A 16,791-nucleotide genomic window follows, 5' to 3' on the forward strand; every position below is an offset into this window, starting at 1 on the left:
AATTATTAATTATTAATTATTGATTATTATTTATTAATTATTATTAATTATTATGCGCCAAGTCCACACGAGGTTGTAGCGGTGAACCCCCACGTGGTAGTGTACATATTTGCTGCCAGCTGACATGGTACAATAAATATGTTACGATAACTAGAGTTTCAAAATTGCAATTGAATGTTTCAATTTGATACTGGACTGTCAAGTATGTCTTCAGTCGAATGTACATTTACGAGCAAATCTTGCAATAAGAATATAAGTAGAAATATTTCTAAGTTTATGTTACTTCTTGAGTGGAGCTGCGTTTTATCGAGCTCGCTAGTAATATATCAGAAAATAAAATGATCACTCAAACACTGACCATGTATGTATGACTTATTATACAGGTAGGCAGCGAGCTTCCAGGTATTTTCGCTGTAGAGAGAGACGAGCTGGGAGCCTCCAGGGCACGAGGCCTGAGCGACGTCGTACGTCACGTTAGTCTCAACCACAACCACACAACCGACGTCCTCAACCCAGTCGAAGGTGGCCGGGCAGGGTGGGGCTGTGGGGTAAGTTATTACTAACAAGCTACAGGATAATACACCCAACTATGTTCAGAAGATATATATTAAATGGGACAAATTTTTGTAGTGCAGCATTTCGCGCTATGATTGCGAATTTAATCGAATAGTAGAGGGCATCCATGCCATGCCTGAGCCTGGTTTTATATTAGCTTTAGGCTTTATGTTGACCTGATCAAAACTACCAATTGGGCGGTTGATGCAACTATACTCTCCTTAGATCAAACCAAAATTCTGCAATCTCACTGAAATACATTTTATTAATGAGAGTTTCCATTATAAATTAATGATCGCCTATTTATTCGAGATTTAACTATCATTACACCGAGCAGTGACAAACGTTAACAGTGGAACAACTGGATATCTTGTTGTTAAGCTAAGCCTCTTGTGTTTATTGTGCGGGTATAATGTAAACTTCACACTTTATGTAATTTTCGAAATATTCATTCCTCAACTAATAACAAATGACAATAATCTCCTAATTTACAGTCATGTCGATGCATATTTTACCTTCGCACGGTCAGGGAATAAGAAATAGAAGTTTCAACGTTTTTCTAGGCATGAAATATTGTAATTACAAGACCGTAAGCAACTTACCTACACCTTTACACTGAGGACAATTCTCCCGAACGTAGCAGTTGTAGTCCCTAGATCCCGCAAAAGTTCGGTTGAACAAGGCCGGGTACGTGGAGTTCAGCAGCAGGCACTGCCCGCTGGTTGGGTATGAGATGCCACTCTGTACAGCTCGGCTGGCACAGCGGATGGCACTTATGCCAGAGTAGTTCTTCGATGCCACGCCAGTTGCGAGGAGCGTTTCCACCGGCGCAAAGGCCGAGATGTACGTGCTAGAACTGCCCTGAGTTTCCTTCACCACAGCTAGCAGCATGACGGCTAGGAGTTTGGCGGTCATCTTGATTATATTCTCAGTAAGCTTGAATCCATTGTTGGAGCTTGAATCCAACAATAGTTTATGCTTTCTTGATTGCAAGGTCATAAAATCCGGTGGCTGTTTCCAGATATCTGTGTACAGAAAATCAACGTTTACAGGCTTAAGCACCAGCTTTTTTAGCTTCTGTTCTTCTCGTTTCAAATTAAATGGGATTCAAACAATATTAAACCGTGGTTTCCGAATTTGCTCTACTTTCCATAGTATGCACACTGAATTTGAATATATGCGCAGTATGTTCTCACTGAATGGGTTTCCTTCACAATTTGTGTATACTCAAATTAAGACATTCTTGTCTAAACAATATGCTGAGGTGGTTCCCGAACGTGACGATAGGAATCGTGTTTATTGTTCTTTTCCTTACTTTGGCCCCGCATCTGAGACGATGGCAAAGGAGTTGAAATATCTATTCTCTAAATACCTCCCATATGTAAATCTTAATGTATTGCTAGTGAACAATTTTAAAATTAGCTCGTTTTTCAAGTACAAAGATCCTCTCCCTGTTCTTATGCGATCATCCCTAGTTTATCAATATAGTTGTGCGCAGTGCGTATCTGCGTATGTCGGTATGACATCGCGCAATTTTTATACTAGGCTTGCAGAGCATAGGGGCAGGAGTTATAGAACAGGGAACATACTTGCGCATCCCCCTCATTCAGCCGTACGTATTCATGCCGAGCAGTGCAACGTCCCGGTGTCCAATAGTGATTTTAGAGTTTTAGCCTCCACAACCGGTGTTTCTGACCTACGAATTTTAGAATCATTATATATTTTCAAACAGAAACCCAGTTTAAATGCTGCATTCAGTTCCTATCCTCTACAAATTGTAAATAGATAGTACTTTCTCTACATGTCATCTCATTTTTATTTCTGTTATCTTCGATTTTAGTTCTAATGTCCTCAAGTTTAGGTGAATTGTTTGAATGTGAATTTTAGGTTACTAATTGTTTGTACTTGTGTTCTAGGTTTTGAACTGACAATGGAGCTGGACTCCGAAACGTTTTCTCTTATAAGAAATGGTGAAATTTTTGGCTATTTTCTTTGCTTTTAAATTCCTGGTAAATTTGCGACTTAAGCAGCCAAGTGATTTTAACACATAAAATTTTTAAATAAAGTTTTAGGTCACATTATGAATTTAATGAATATTACTGAACAATCTCTACATAACTACGTCAGTAGATATGCTTTCACGATTTTTATATAGATTTTTTTTATTTTAAACTAATTTTTTTGCTGCTCATTTGACAGTTCAGGCAGATAATAACTAAATTATTATTATTATAAACTTTCAATATTCGCATTCACTTATGTATGTTTATTTGCGATCATCTCAAACTTATGGAAACCAAGTTTAAACATAATTCTGCATACATGTATAAAGTTTATGTAGTTAAAGCAGATTATTTGCATAGTCAAATTAAATTACCGGTAATTACCTATTCTGTTCCATTAATTTTTTATATATTATTCACATTTTACTTAGCTAACTTAAAATGCAACAACACTTCCATACATGTCAACATTTTCCTGACTTATGATGGCGGTGATGTCGAGAACATTCCTATTCAAATTAAATAACTTCTTCGTCATTTAAATTATAATTATATTTCCTTAATTCCCAACAACAATAACCAATAAATGTGAACTAAGGAAGAACAACTAACGTCACAAGCGCAGCTCCCTCCTCAGGGCGCGCCAGTACATGACTAAGAGACTGTATATCTAACATATGTCTCACTTAGAGCCACGTGTAAAATATCTCTTATATAGCCACGTGTAAAATACAATTCTTCGCTGCGTATGAGGTCAGATTAGGAAGTGAACGATATTCATCACGACTTAGATGGTAGTTAGTCTGCAGGTCAAAATAATTTCTTCTAGTAATTACAATAGTTCGACATTTTTGCTTCAGCACTGAAAATCATAGGAGGGTCTAAAGTGGCCGGTGAAAAGCCGCCTAAAAACCGTCTGGGGTGCGTGATGAGTTCAGAAACCAACTATATTGCCATCTTAATCACAAGCTACAAGTTTTTTAATCTGTGGAGTTAAAATCTTTTCGGTCAAATGGTTTTATAGACGTGCTACGCATCCAAATGTTTTACCTTTTCAATACGAGCCAATGACTCGATTCGATTGAATTTATTATCAATTTATTTTGATAAATTTTCTTCCTTTGAACATAACTAAAGAGCCATGTTCTCAATACGACTAAAAAAGTTTCGCGGTCGAAAGACATCATGCTACAAAAATTATTAAGTACAACGTGCGATAGTTCAGTGCAATTATCAACTTTCTCCTCCATTGATGCGGGTATGTAGAACTTAATTCAAAACTCTTGCCATCAGCACCACTAGCAAGCGTACCAAAGATTAAGATTAACTTCTATACAGGGCGCGACGACCAACAAAGTTCTACGTTCGTACGTAAAGTCCTACGTACTAACGTAGAACTTTAAGGTGCTACGACCAATGAAGTTCCACGTAAGAACTTAGGACTTTAATAAGGCGCAACGATCAACCAAGTTCTACGTAAAAACGTAGGACTTTAATAGGGCGCTACGACCAACAAAGTTCTACATACGAACGAAGAATTTTAATGTACTACGACCAACAAAGTTCTACGTAAGAACGTAGGACTTTAATATGGCACTACACGTGCCACAAAGTTCTACGTAAGAACGTATTACTTTAGAAAGGCGCTACGATCAAAAAAGTTCTAGGTAAGAACGTAGAACTTTAAATTCAGAAACCAATCTTTTCTTGCCAGTGTTGTGATCACAGCGGCAAAAGCCCAATAATGCAATTAGTGACAGGGGAAACGATTGAATCTACAGCCTGTGGCTAGGAAAGGCTACACTTTTAATGGCAAGTTGACAAGACAATTGTTTTCTTACTAAATTTTATGGCAAGCTGACAAGACAATTCTTTTCTTACTGAAAAAATTTTTATCTAAAACATCTAACTGCATGCTCAAATCTTGTGAAAACCAAAGCAAATTCTTTTAATGAAAAAATTTGTATCAAATACGACTCAATGACTTTTCTATTTATTTCAACAACCGGCGCCGTCATATGCAACCTCCGCGGTATTAAGTGAGGGCAGATGTGACTATCAGTAAATGCAGCCGCAGATTTTCATGTGTCGTCTTCAGTACCAATTGCTTGAAAATTTCCTATGCAGAAGTAACAAGGTCTATGCAGAAGTAGGCAAGGTCTATATAGGAGTAAGCGAGGTCTACGTAGGAGTAAGCGAGGTCTACGTAGGAGTAAGCAAAGTCTATGTAGAAGTAAGCAAGGTCTATGTAGAAGAAGGGATCTACTTGTATCCAAATTTGTGTCGCTATATTCATGGCCTGCGACTAGTGCGACCAGCACGGTGCCCTCACTATTTGTCGACGAGCTATTTATTTACATTGAATATTTAACAGTTCATCTTTGAATGTTTTTGTTGATATATTGATGAGTTATACACGATTGTATCACGAATCTAGTTTCATGTATATACGTTTTTTCGTTTGTTATGTTAATTTGTTTTCAGAAATCGTTTGCGGAATGTTAAATAAAGAGTCAACCATTAAAGCATTTGCCGTCCTGCGACGCGTTAATTCTATAGTGATGGAAACATAGGATACGAAAGTCGGCCAATGAATTTGCGCTAACCACTAGACACAAAACATTCTTCATATTTATGGACAATACGTACTATCCATACACAAACAGAGCTAGGTACAGTTTTAGGTTTAAGGTAATGTTTGGTGAAACGTAAGTAAGTATGATATTGATTTTTTAAATAACGTCTAATGTGAAGGATAATAATTCACAATAACTGAAGTTATATTGATATTTCAATGTCTCTTAACTTTCAGTGAATTAGTTCTACGCGCATTGTGATGAAGAAAATATTGAAATCACTTTTGAATTACCCGCGCCACGGGCCTATGGCCACGCGTGCTAGTCGAATGAGCATTTGTGTCCTATAGTTGGGAATACAATTGATTACATGGAAATGGAAAAGCGAAAATATTAGAGTCTAACATACAGAAAATACACAAGATATCAAATTTCCCGTACACTAACAAACATATCAATCAACGCCACAACTGACTCACTCTTACCTCATATCCCTGGAACGCATCTTTGCAGGAACCTCCTCATCCCTGTCACAAATTACAATGACCACGATCTGCACTATCCTACCGAACAAAGCTATGAGACTTATCTAACAATCCTTACAAGTCACACAATATATTAATCCTACAGCATATTACCATTAAACAGACTTTCCCTCACAACATCCCTAACAAAATTTAGAGCCGAGGGTGGCTCTGGATTAGGGAAATCTGGGAGCATGGTCCATCAGCTTCTCTATGTCCACTTTTTGGTCTACAATCCGGTCCCCGAATCAGACAGCTACCAGAGCCTGGTCCTTATTCTGGCGGCCGTTGAGCGGTACGTATAAGGGTCGTCCCCGTATTCGGGGAAGCTCTGTCCGAGTCTGACTACGTGATTAAAAAAATCGCCCCCCCCCTTCCTCTGCAGTGAGAGGAAGAGGAGGGCAATTGAATTTATACGTGCACTGTTTCTGTAACTCGCTGAATACAAAGAGCATACTTAGGAAATCCAGAATCGTGGGTAATCATTTTTTAGCATTACAGCATTCACTTAATAATGAGATAATAAAAGTTAATTTTCACATGAGTTTAGTGCGAAGAAGTGAATGTAATATCATGAAGTACAGTGGGGAAAATTTTCCCCACTGTCACCAATTTTGCAAGTTGTCCCACTTAAAATGATGAGAGAGGCTTGCAATTGACATCTTAGGTAGACCTCAACTATGAGAGATAAAATGTGAAAAAATGGAGAAAATCGTGTTGTACTTTTAAATATGTTATTTGCAAGTGATGGTAGAAAATAAGTGTTTGGTCACCTGCAAACAATCAAGATTTCTGGCTACAACCTCAAAAAGTCACACTCGAAACTCCATTATGGCGAAGACGAAAGAGCTGTCGGAGGACACCAGAAACCTGCACCAGGCTGGGAAGACTGAATCTGAAAGAGGCAAGCAGCTTGGTGTGAAGAAATCTGCTGTGGGAGCTACAATCAGAAAATGGAAAACCTAGATGACCTCGATCTGGGTCTCCACGCGAGATCTCAGCCCATGGGGTCAAAACGATCACAAGAACGGTGAGAAAAAATCCCTGGACCATAAGGGGGATCTAGTGAATGACCTACAGAAAGCTGCGACCAACGTTACAAAGGCTACCATCAGCAACACACTACGACGCCTGGGACTGAGATCTTGCAGTGCCTATCCCCCAACGCAGTACGTACGTATCCCCCAACGTAAGCTAGTCAATATCCAGGCGCGTTTGAAGTTTGCTAGAGAGCAGTTGGATGTTCCAGAAGAGTATTGGCAGAGGTGGGCTGTAGCGCGCTACATGTAGCGGTAGCGGGAGCGGCGCCACATTTAGGGCAATGTAGCGGTAGCGGTAGCGCCCGCTACATATTTAAGTAGCCATAAGAGGTTTGGCCGCTAAAGCGCTACATCTATAGATAAAGCCTTTAGATTTTACTTACGAAAGATTCGAAAGATTTACGAAAGATTTCGGTGTAATGTTGTCAACCTCAGCCTGTTACTATAGTGTCAACATGTTAGTTGTTACTTGTTAAGTGGTTACCAGTTACCACTTACAGGTATTTTTTCATGTTTCAGTTTGCTTACATTTATTTTTGTTTCACCTTCCCTACATGGATGTCTACTTTAATCTACCAATTTCAAAAATAATCCACATATATATACAAATAAAAGACTGATTTTTATATGTATATGTGGATAATTTTTTACATTGGTAGATTAAAGTACACATCCATGTAGGGAAGGTAAAACATGAAAATAACTGTAACTTTTATTTACTGTATCCAACCCGTACTAGTTCGGTTAGGTTAATTGCAATAAAGTTGCAAATTGATTTGTTTTGAAAATGTTTTATTATCATTAGATGTTTATGAGTAAATCCCAATAGCAGAACAAAAAATATTTAGAGATTTCCAATAATTTTGGCCATTGTAGCGGCTAATGTAGCAGCGCTACATTTTACTGTAGCGGTAGCGCTCGCTACAATCTAGTGGGTGTCGCGGTAACGGTAGCGCCCGCTACATTTAGAGCATGTAGCGGTAGCGCCGCTACATTTCAAAGTAGCGCTGCCCAGCTCTGAGTATTGGGAGAATGTCATATGGTCCGATGGAACTCAGATGGAACCAAAGTAGGACTATTTGGTAAAAACACAACTCGTCGAGTTGGGAGGGAAGTAAGTGCGGAGTTTCATCTAAAGAACATCATACCAACTGTGAAGCATGGGGGTGGCAACATCATGCTTATGGGCTGTTTTTCTGCAAAGGGACCAGGACGGCTGGTCCGTGTACACGAAAGAATAAATGGGGCCATGTATCGTGAGATTTTGGATGCAAACCTCCTTCCATCAGCCAAGGCAACGGAGATGAAACGTGGCTGGGACTTTCAGCATGACAATGATCCCAAGCACACTGCCAGGACAACAGAGGAGTGGCTTCGTAAGAAACATTTCTAAGTCCTGGAGTGGCCTAGCCAGTCTCCCGATCTCAACCACATTGAAAACCTTTGGGTGTGGTTGAAAGTCCGTGTTGCTCGCCGACAGCCCCAAAACATCACTGCTCTAGAGGAGATCTGCATGGAGGAATGGGCCAACAGGCCAGCAACAGTGTGTACAACCTTGTAAAGACTTACAGAAAACGTTGACCTGTGTCATTGCAAACAAAGGATATACGATAAAATTTTGAGATGCACTTTTGTTATTGACCAAATACCTTTTTCCCATCATTATTTGCAAATAACATCTTTAAAAGTCCGACAAAATAATTTCTAAATTTTTTTTCACATTTTGTCTCTCATAGTTGAGGTCTTTCTATGATGTCAATTGCAGGCCTCTCTCATCATTTCAAGTGGAAGAACTCATCATTTCAAGTGTACAATTTCAAGATCTCATCATTTCAAGTGTACAATTGGTGACTGACTAAATACTTATTTTCCCCACTGTATATGAGGAATTGATAGCTCACTTTGTGCAGAAAACATGAAACTTAATAACCTCCGAGAACCTAACTATGGGCCGGAGTAGGCTGGGTAGTTTTAATCCATGCCATCCCAAATAAAAATTTAAGGTGGCGCATCGATGATAATCGGTGGCTATAGGTGGAAATTATTGGTGGAGCACCGATGGCGCATCGATGCGGCATCGATGGCGTGCTCGGTCTATGTTCCACCTATAATCTGCCGATGGCCACCCTACCCTAAAAGCTCTTCTTCCACCAATAACTAAACATTAGTGGCGATGACGCATCGATGCGCCATCGATGGCCACCTCTCGGAATAAATTTAAAAAAATGCCCCCGGTAGCACCTAGCCTTGATTATGAACTATCGGCTGCAATAATAATATCACATTTCTCCCGAGCATGTATATTTTTATTAACGAATAAATATGAAGGGAATATAATGTCGTAGATGATAGGCACTCATCAAGGCTTCATATTCAGCTGGCCTAGATTTAGATGCATTATCTATGAAATGAAATTCGTATTCCATTCAAGTTACACCGTATCAAGTCAATATATACACAGGAGAAATATGACATTCATAACAGAAACGATAGTTCTTAATCTAGACTAGGTGTTACCGGGAGCATAACTTAACTGAGTGTACGACGATTATATTATCTAGCACCACAGTTTTCAAAAAAGTTCCAAGCCCACAGTTAAAACAGTCTATGCATCAACATGATGGGAAGCCTCAGCCTAGGGAAAGTCATCAAAAATACAAATTATTGTAATTTTAGGAATTAAAGAAGTCAACCAAAATATGCTTTATTGACTAAGCTCCCCAAAAAGATCTACAATATGTACGGAATTGCGACTATACTTTCGGTACACAAGCAGGTGCACCATATAAAAAAACATGTCATACCGGCCGTCGCACACTACGAGAAATTAATTACCACAAGAAAATGAAAATATGATTAATGCCATAAATGTCTATAATTACCACGCGAGTAAATACATCGCTTAAAAATGACTATAATCTGAGGACACATACAGAATGTGGTGGAATCCAAAAAAATATGTGGTGCCCAATACATTCGAACACTCTAGTAGTAACTTTTTTAAAACTTATGTAGCCACACCAACCCTATATTGATGAGAGTATATTCATTTTCTTAACTTCTTATAGTCGTATAAGCAAATACCCTTCCTAATACTGCCGATACTTCGTATTCAATTTATGAGCATCTCCGCATTGAGCAATAAAAACAGCACCTAGATTGTTAGGTAGCCTGCCATATAAAATTCATTAGAGTACATTCATAATTTTTACCTATAAAATTCGCTTTAAAATGTACGCATTCGAAAGTGGAAAATTTTTCGACCTCTATCATGTAGGTTTTCGTCATTTGGTACAAAACCTACATTGTGCACAAGCACAGCCTAACTTGCTGGGTGCGGAGGACCATCAGTGAGTGCATCCAAAGCAGCGACTTGAATACGGGTTGGAGCGACTGCAGGCTCGCTCGCTTGACGATTTGGGGTCGAGATGCCAACCGCAGATCTTGTTGCACGACTTGGAGTTGCGCGATTTGTGGTTGGCCTAGTTGCGTCCTTCCTACTTCTGCGCTGCCCTGACCAGCCAATTGCTCCTGCACAATATAAAATTATACAATAAATGCTACAAAACGTAGAATGAAAATCAGTTGCATTTTTTGTTCTCGATCTCTCGATCACATCGAATCATAACATGGAACCTCAGCAAACATTGAGTCTCAGCAAACATTGAGTCTCGGCAAACATGGAGTCTCGACTCTCGGCAAACACTGAGTATCGGCAAACATGGAGTCTCGGCAAACATGAAGTCTCGGCAAACATGAAGTCTCGGCAAACATGAAGTCTCAATGATTAAGTGAAGTGACAGAAATCGCATCTGAAACTGGAGAACTTTCATTATGCAGCGTTGTACACGCAAAACTTGAGTAAAAAAGAACTAATTGCAAAAAAATTTAAGTATTGTTACACGAGCCGGTTCCTCCTGAAAAATATTTTGAAAAAGGTTGCATGCGTATCGTGGGGACCATATTACTACTAATTCAGCCATATTTCAAATTGCATCCGATACAGGGTGATCAATATTAATCGTTACAAGGGCGAACGACTGCACTTGCGAGATTGACTCAGAGTTTCAGAAACAATTATGAAATAAAATTGGGAAATTTATAGATAAATAGCACATATATAAATTAATCAAAATGCTGTACATTAAGATTACTGAATAACTGGAGATAATTTAGCACGCTACAAAAAATAGCAAATGAATTGCAGTAAATTTAATTACAATTTTTATCACTCATATTTCCATTTCAGACAATAAAAATTGTTGATACATATAAATGATAGTTACATAAATTTTAATGATTTAATATAATATAATTGAACAGAATCCGATTTATTATAAAATAATATTATTGTCTAAAATAACATTAAATATAATATAATGTGCTTCAATATAATATATTTTCATGATAACATTATGTATCCTAACAATTATATGCCATTACTTTATCAATACTAGCAAAATATTCAATTTGTACATTAAAAATATCAATTTCAAACGCACCTGAAGATGCAACAGAAAGACCTGAAAGAATTAGGAGGTTTTCTCTATGGGCGCTGCCCGATGATTTTCACACAGCTGGTGAAACATTGGTCCACGGTGACGACTTCAGTTTGTTTTGCATGTAATCAGGATTGGGGCTTCGGCCTTCATTTTCTGAACCTGCTGATTACGCATCGCCGTGTAACATGTGGTGCACAGCTCTTGAATAGTTATCTGAAATATATATAAAGAATTTTACACAAAATCCATTACCTAAGCACAGTGCACAGGTTGGCCTTTCGCGGCAGCCTATAAGCTATTCGTAATAGCAGAAGGACATTCGGGCACTGCAAGCGCACGGCGATTTCTGGGCATAGTATGACATTTGCTTCAGAGTAATAGAATATTTTACTAGTGATAGACAAAATTGCATTAAATGGCATACAAATCAGATAGATGCAAATTGTAATCTAATATATCATTTATATATGTAGATCAGGGAATAAATTAAACTGTCGATATTTACTTGGATGTTTATATATATGACTTACTTTAGATGGTCACAGTGCATTGCACTGGGAAGGGTTTCCATCGTTTTCTAACATGCGCTTTCTGCTCAGATAAACACCACCTTGGCCATTCTTGAAGGCAAGAACTGCCCTTTTTAGCCATCCATATACTGTTATTGTTAGTAGGCTAATTGCAACATAAAAAATAACATTTCAAAAAAGGCAAATAATCTGAAAAAATAAAAAATAATAATGGAAAAATAAAAAATCTTTGATTTTTAATAAAAAAAAATAAAATAAAAATCACCAACCCTGATTCTAATTATAAATAAAAATTTTGTCAGGTCAACTATATAGCTGTCAACTCTTTATTTATCTTATCATCAGCTTCAACAATTCTATGTTGTTTCTGCCTAGTAGACAGTTCATTATATGATTCCTGTCCCTGCCTAATTTCAATACAATTTGAAAATACTATTCAATAATAATCACAATACCAATAATAATAAATATTGATCACTTCTAATTTTATTATTGTTAAGAGACTGGATTGCTGTTATCATGTTATGCTTGAGTAATCTAAAAACAAATGCTCTAATTTATAAATTAATTTTTTCTTATATAGTAGCATGAAAATTAATAATAATAAAAACTCAGTTAATTCAATAAAAGTAGAAACAATTTTTCCATGTAAACAGCATATTTAACACAGTTAACTTAGCTAAAACCCATGTCAATGTGCTTCTATAATACGTATACTGGTTTTCTTTTAATCTATATATTATATTTCAGTAAATTCATCAATCGCATCAAGATGCCGACAACCCATGACTCAATGAGTAATAACAATATATCTAAGTAACTTGATTGAACATATGAATTTGGTGTTATCATGCAAAAGTGTTTAATATTTGCTCTACCAATCAAGCACAAAAGAATGAATCCATTTGAAATATATATTAAATATATATTTTAAGATGCATTCATTAATTCAAGTGCATTAGTGCAGTGACAGAAAATTCACATAGTCTGACATAGACTGTTAATTCCGTAGGGTTGGAAAACAAAGCAAAATTGTGACATTTGTGCCTTTTGTGATGCTAGTGGAAAAGCTTATGGCGTTGTCGTGTATATCAGGACGGAGGCCGGAATATACTTTATAGCTGCTAAAGCTAGAGTAGTACCCATCAAAGCCCCTTCCTTGCCTCAATTGGAACTCACCGCTGCAAACCTTGCAGCACGATTAGTAGCTAAAATAATTGTTGATTTGCAGCTAGAGGATTTTAATGTTACTACGAATATTTGGTGCGATAGTCAGATTGTATTGCATTGGATCCTAGCTGATAAGCCTGCTAACAAGAAATATGTCGAACAGAGAGTTAATGAGATCCGCGAAATTGTAACAATTGCACTTTGGAAGTACGTGAAAAGCTCAGACAATCCTGCGGATGTTGTCACTCGCGGCCTCAGTGGGGAAAAATTTCTCAATTGTAAAGAATGGGTTAGGGGTCCTGCTTGGTTATCTGACAAGAGGTCTTGGACTCCATTCAGGAAATGCGAAACTCAGGCCAGCTTGAATATTGCTGACCATCTGCCAACTATCTCTATCCCAATTCCAAACGGGGACGCTGTTCGCGTTTCCGCGGCTGAAGTTGAGGGACGGGATGCGTGTATATTTGTGCCTAGTTTTGTGGAACGCTTCAGTTCTTATGCACGTATGATCAGAGTGTTTGCCTTTGTTTTGAGATTCATTAGTCGAACAAAGGTCAATTTTCCATGCTCCGCAGCTGTTAACTGCGGAAGCAGTTTGACAGGAACGGAAATAACTAAATCTGAATAAAAGCTAATTGAGTTATTGCAAAGTCATTACTATAGAGATTGCTTTCAGTACTTGGAGGGCAAAGTCAATAAGAGGCCGCCTATTGTGAGACAGTTGAATCTTGAAATAGAAGCCGGCAAGCTGACTTGCCGTAGAAGGTTACGCCATGCAGCTTTGCCACAAACTGCTAAGTTACCTTTGCTCCTACCTTCTAAATGTCATTTTACGAATTTATTGATTTCTTCATATCATTTCCAATGTTTTCATGCTGGAGTAAACCATGTTCTGAGCTCCATTAGAGATAAGTTTTGGATACCTAGTGGTAGACAACGTGTAAAAAGCGTCCTTAGGACTTGCATCATTTGCAAACGTTACCATGCTCGGACTATTAAGCGACCTGTCGTCGCCCCATATCCTCATTTCCGCGTAGTTGAAGCCAAGCCCTTCAGCACGGTTGGAGTTGATTATACAGGAGCTATGTATGTTAAAGATAAGGAAAATGTGCACAAGGTATATGTCTGTCTCTTCACATGTATGGTGACACGCGCTGTACATTTGGAACTTGTTGATAATGGGTCAGCTGAAGCATTCATGTTCGCGTTCCGTAGATTTACGGCAAGACGGTCATGTCCATCTTTAATTTTAAGCGATAATTAAAAAAAAACATGTTAATTCCGTAGGGTTGGAATTAAAGGTTGAATGGTTCGTAAGTTTATTGACACAACCGAGGAGGAAGACGCCGAGGTAAAGACTGACGTAATCTGACTTACGTCATGCTATAGTAAACAATAGTAACGCGTAACTACTGGTTCTACATGAAAATATACAAATGTAATTATACAAATTGCACACTCCGCCACGCAGAGAAAACGACTCAGAAATAAGAAACGCATGTAGATCAATACCCAATATGTACACCAACAATTCTTTAACAATGGCGCTGCAAACGGAAACGTCAAGTACTTAAATATTTACATTAGACTAAGCCTGTATTAACATAGCTATACCTTACACATAACATTTCGTGAAAACAACAGTTATCATGTATGCATTCATAAATTCAGAAATTGTAAACAAATTATCGTTCAAACAATTTTACTATTTTCTCGCGGGCTTGCTCAGCTGCCTCCCGTTTTGGAATGGGATCTCTTGATGTGCTCGACCTGTCAGACTCGCTGATGTTACGAAGTTCAGAAGGAATTTCCAAATTTACCAATTTAATAATCGGTCGAGTAGTTGTTCCAGCTTTCGTCTTTAGTTCAACTGAACGCACCACGCCATCTAGGCCGGTATGCAACCGCATTACCCTCCCCAGCAGCCACGGGAGCGCTGCCGTAGCCCAAAAATTTGATTCTTAAATCAGCCCAAGAGCCAATGCCAACCCTCTACATGCAATAGAAAAAGTCAGCCTAAAGCCTATGCAGCTGTTCTTACTTGCCTCATCTCGCCACACCAGCTTGAAACAAGCAATGCCTCAGCCCACAAGCTGATACTCCAAACGGATTACGCCCAATAGCTCCTACACCAATGATTTAAGCCCATACCATCACTTGTTACAAATGCCGTAAGCCACAGGGTCCGTAGACCGCACCAGACTGCCGTAAATGGGAACGGCCCCGCACCGGACTGTCGCATCACCTTACCCACTTCGCAGGCGTAAGCCCAGCCATGACGCTCACCAGCATCTTCTTCCTCCACACTTACCCCCTTCTCTCCACCTTTCCGCGAAAGGGTTAGGTTAGGTTAGGTTTGGTTAGAATTCTTCCGCAAGCTGGTACCGAAAGGAGGGGGAGCTGGGGGTAAGCGTGGAGGTTTAGCCTCCAGAAGAACGGACAGGCTGGAGAGGTAGCAGTGTACTGATAGCACTGTGGCGCAGGGTGTTCGTTATCAAAAGTGGTGAAGGGGCTAGGCTGCATGGAATAGAAATATTTTGGGATTTAGCGTGTGGGTTACGACCATTGTTTTGGCGGCTTGCAGCTCATTGGCTCGCTGGTTTACATCCACGAAGGGGTTCGGTCCCTGTGGCTTTCAGCAAGTAATCATGTTGGCTAATTTGCTCTGCAGCATGCTTGCGCACGGGGAGAAGTATGAAAATTATGCTGGTATTGGGCAATGCTGGGCTATTTCAGTCGTCCCGCAGCCACGACATGCGAGGAGCGTCGTCGCTGATCAACATATCGCCTGGACCAATGTGACCATTGGAAGTCGTCGACAAATGACGGTCCCTTTCACTAAGCGATTTCAGGTATTCATTCTTCCAGCGGCTAAAAAAATGTGCAAGTAACAATCTTAACCGCTATTCACGTTTGCTGAAAATTTCCTTTTCGTACATTGTGGGATCAAGTAGAGTATCCAGGTCTACCTCCGAATTACCAAGGGCTCGGATGCGATGACCACACAGTAGTAGATGGGAAGGCGTTAAGGTTTGTATTCAAAGCCGCCCGAACTCCACAGCGAGCTTGCTCGAGTTTGCTGCCGAGACGCGTGAGGGCTGGTTATCATACGTCTGGCCGACGCGATGCCGATCCAGCCATTATTAAATGCACGAACTAGATCTCTTGAATGGAGAAAAATACAGAAAAGGACGGAGAAACATACGACTGAGTTACAATGCACGGAGGAAAACACAAGTGTAAAAACTGAATTGACTTGAGTAGAGTTGAATTTAAAATTCTATTTAAAACAGAATTGGAAATTAAAAATACAATGCACGGAAAACACACAATTTTGAAACTGAATTGACTTTGAGTAGAGTTAAAGTTCCGTCAAAAATTACGACTCTAGCTGAGCAAGGGGGCTCAGCTGAACAGCTGAGCGAGGGGAGAGGGGTTGGCTGAGGGAATGCAAGGCTTGCGGCAGAGGGGTAGAGAGGGTGAGGGGCAGGATAAGAGTCCCTAGACGGCGGGCAGCGTAGAGGTAGACGGAGGGGCAAGGGTGAAGTTGACGGAGCTCGGTTCGAGAGAGTAGGCTTAACAGAGGGCACTTCGCATATCTTCGACACAAGGTGCCATCACTCACTAGATTTACCCTCGTTTTTTAGCATTAAAAAAGCAGGGAACCGCTATTTACTTCCACTCTCTGTTTGCATTCTCTTTCACTGACTTCACTTCAAGTCCTTTTAGTGAGACGTTTCAATACAAAATGCGTTAATACAGTTCAACCGCATTGTGAAAAGGCAAGCTGTGAGCCCGCGCAGCACGCACGTCTGTCTTGTGACACGGCTCAACCGCGACCTGACACGGCTCAACCGCGACTCAATTTTCTCCCAGTGATTTTTAGGGGAG

This window comes from Hyalella azteca, unplaced genomic scaffold (assembly GCF_000764305.2).
Source record: "Hyalella azteca isolate HAZT.00-mixed unplaced genomic scaffold, Hazt_2.0.2 contig3455, whole genome shotgun sequence".
Taxonomy (NCBI): domain Eukaryota; kingdom Metazoa; phylum Arthropoda; class Malacostraca; order Amphipoda; family Hyalellidae; genus Hyalella; species Hyalella azteca.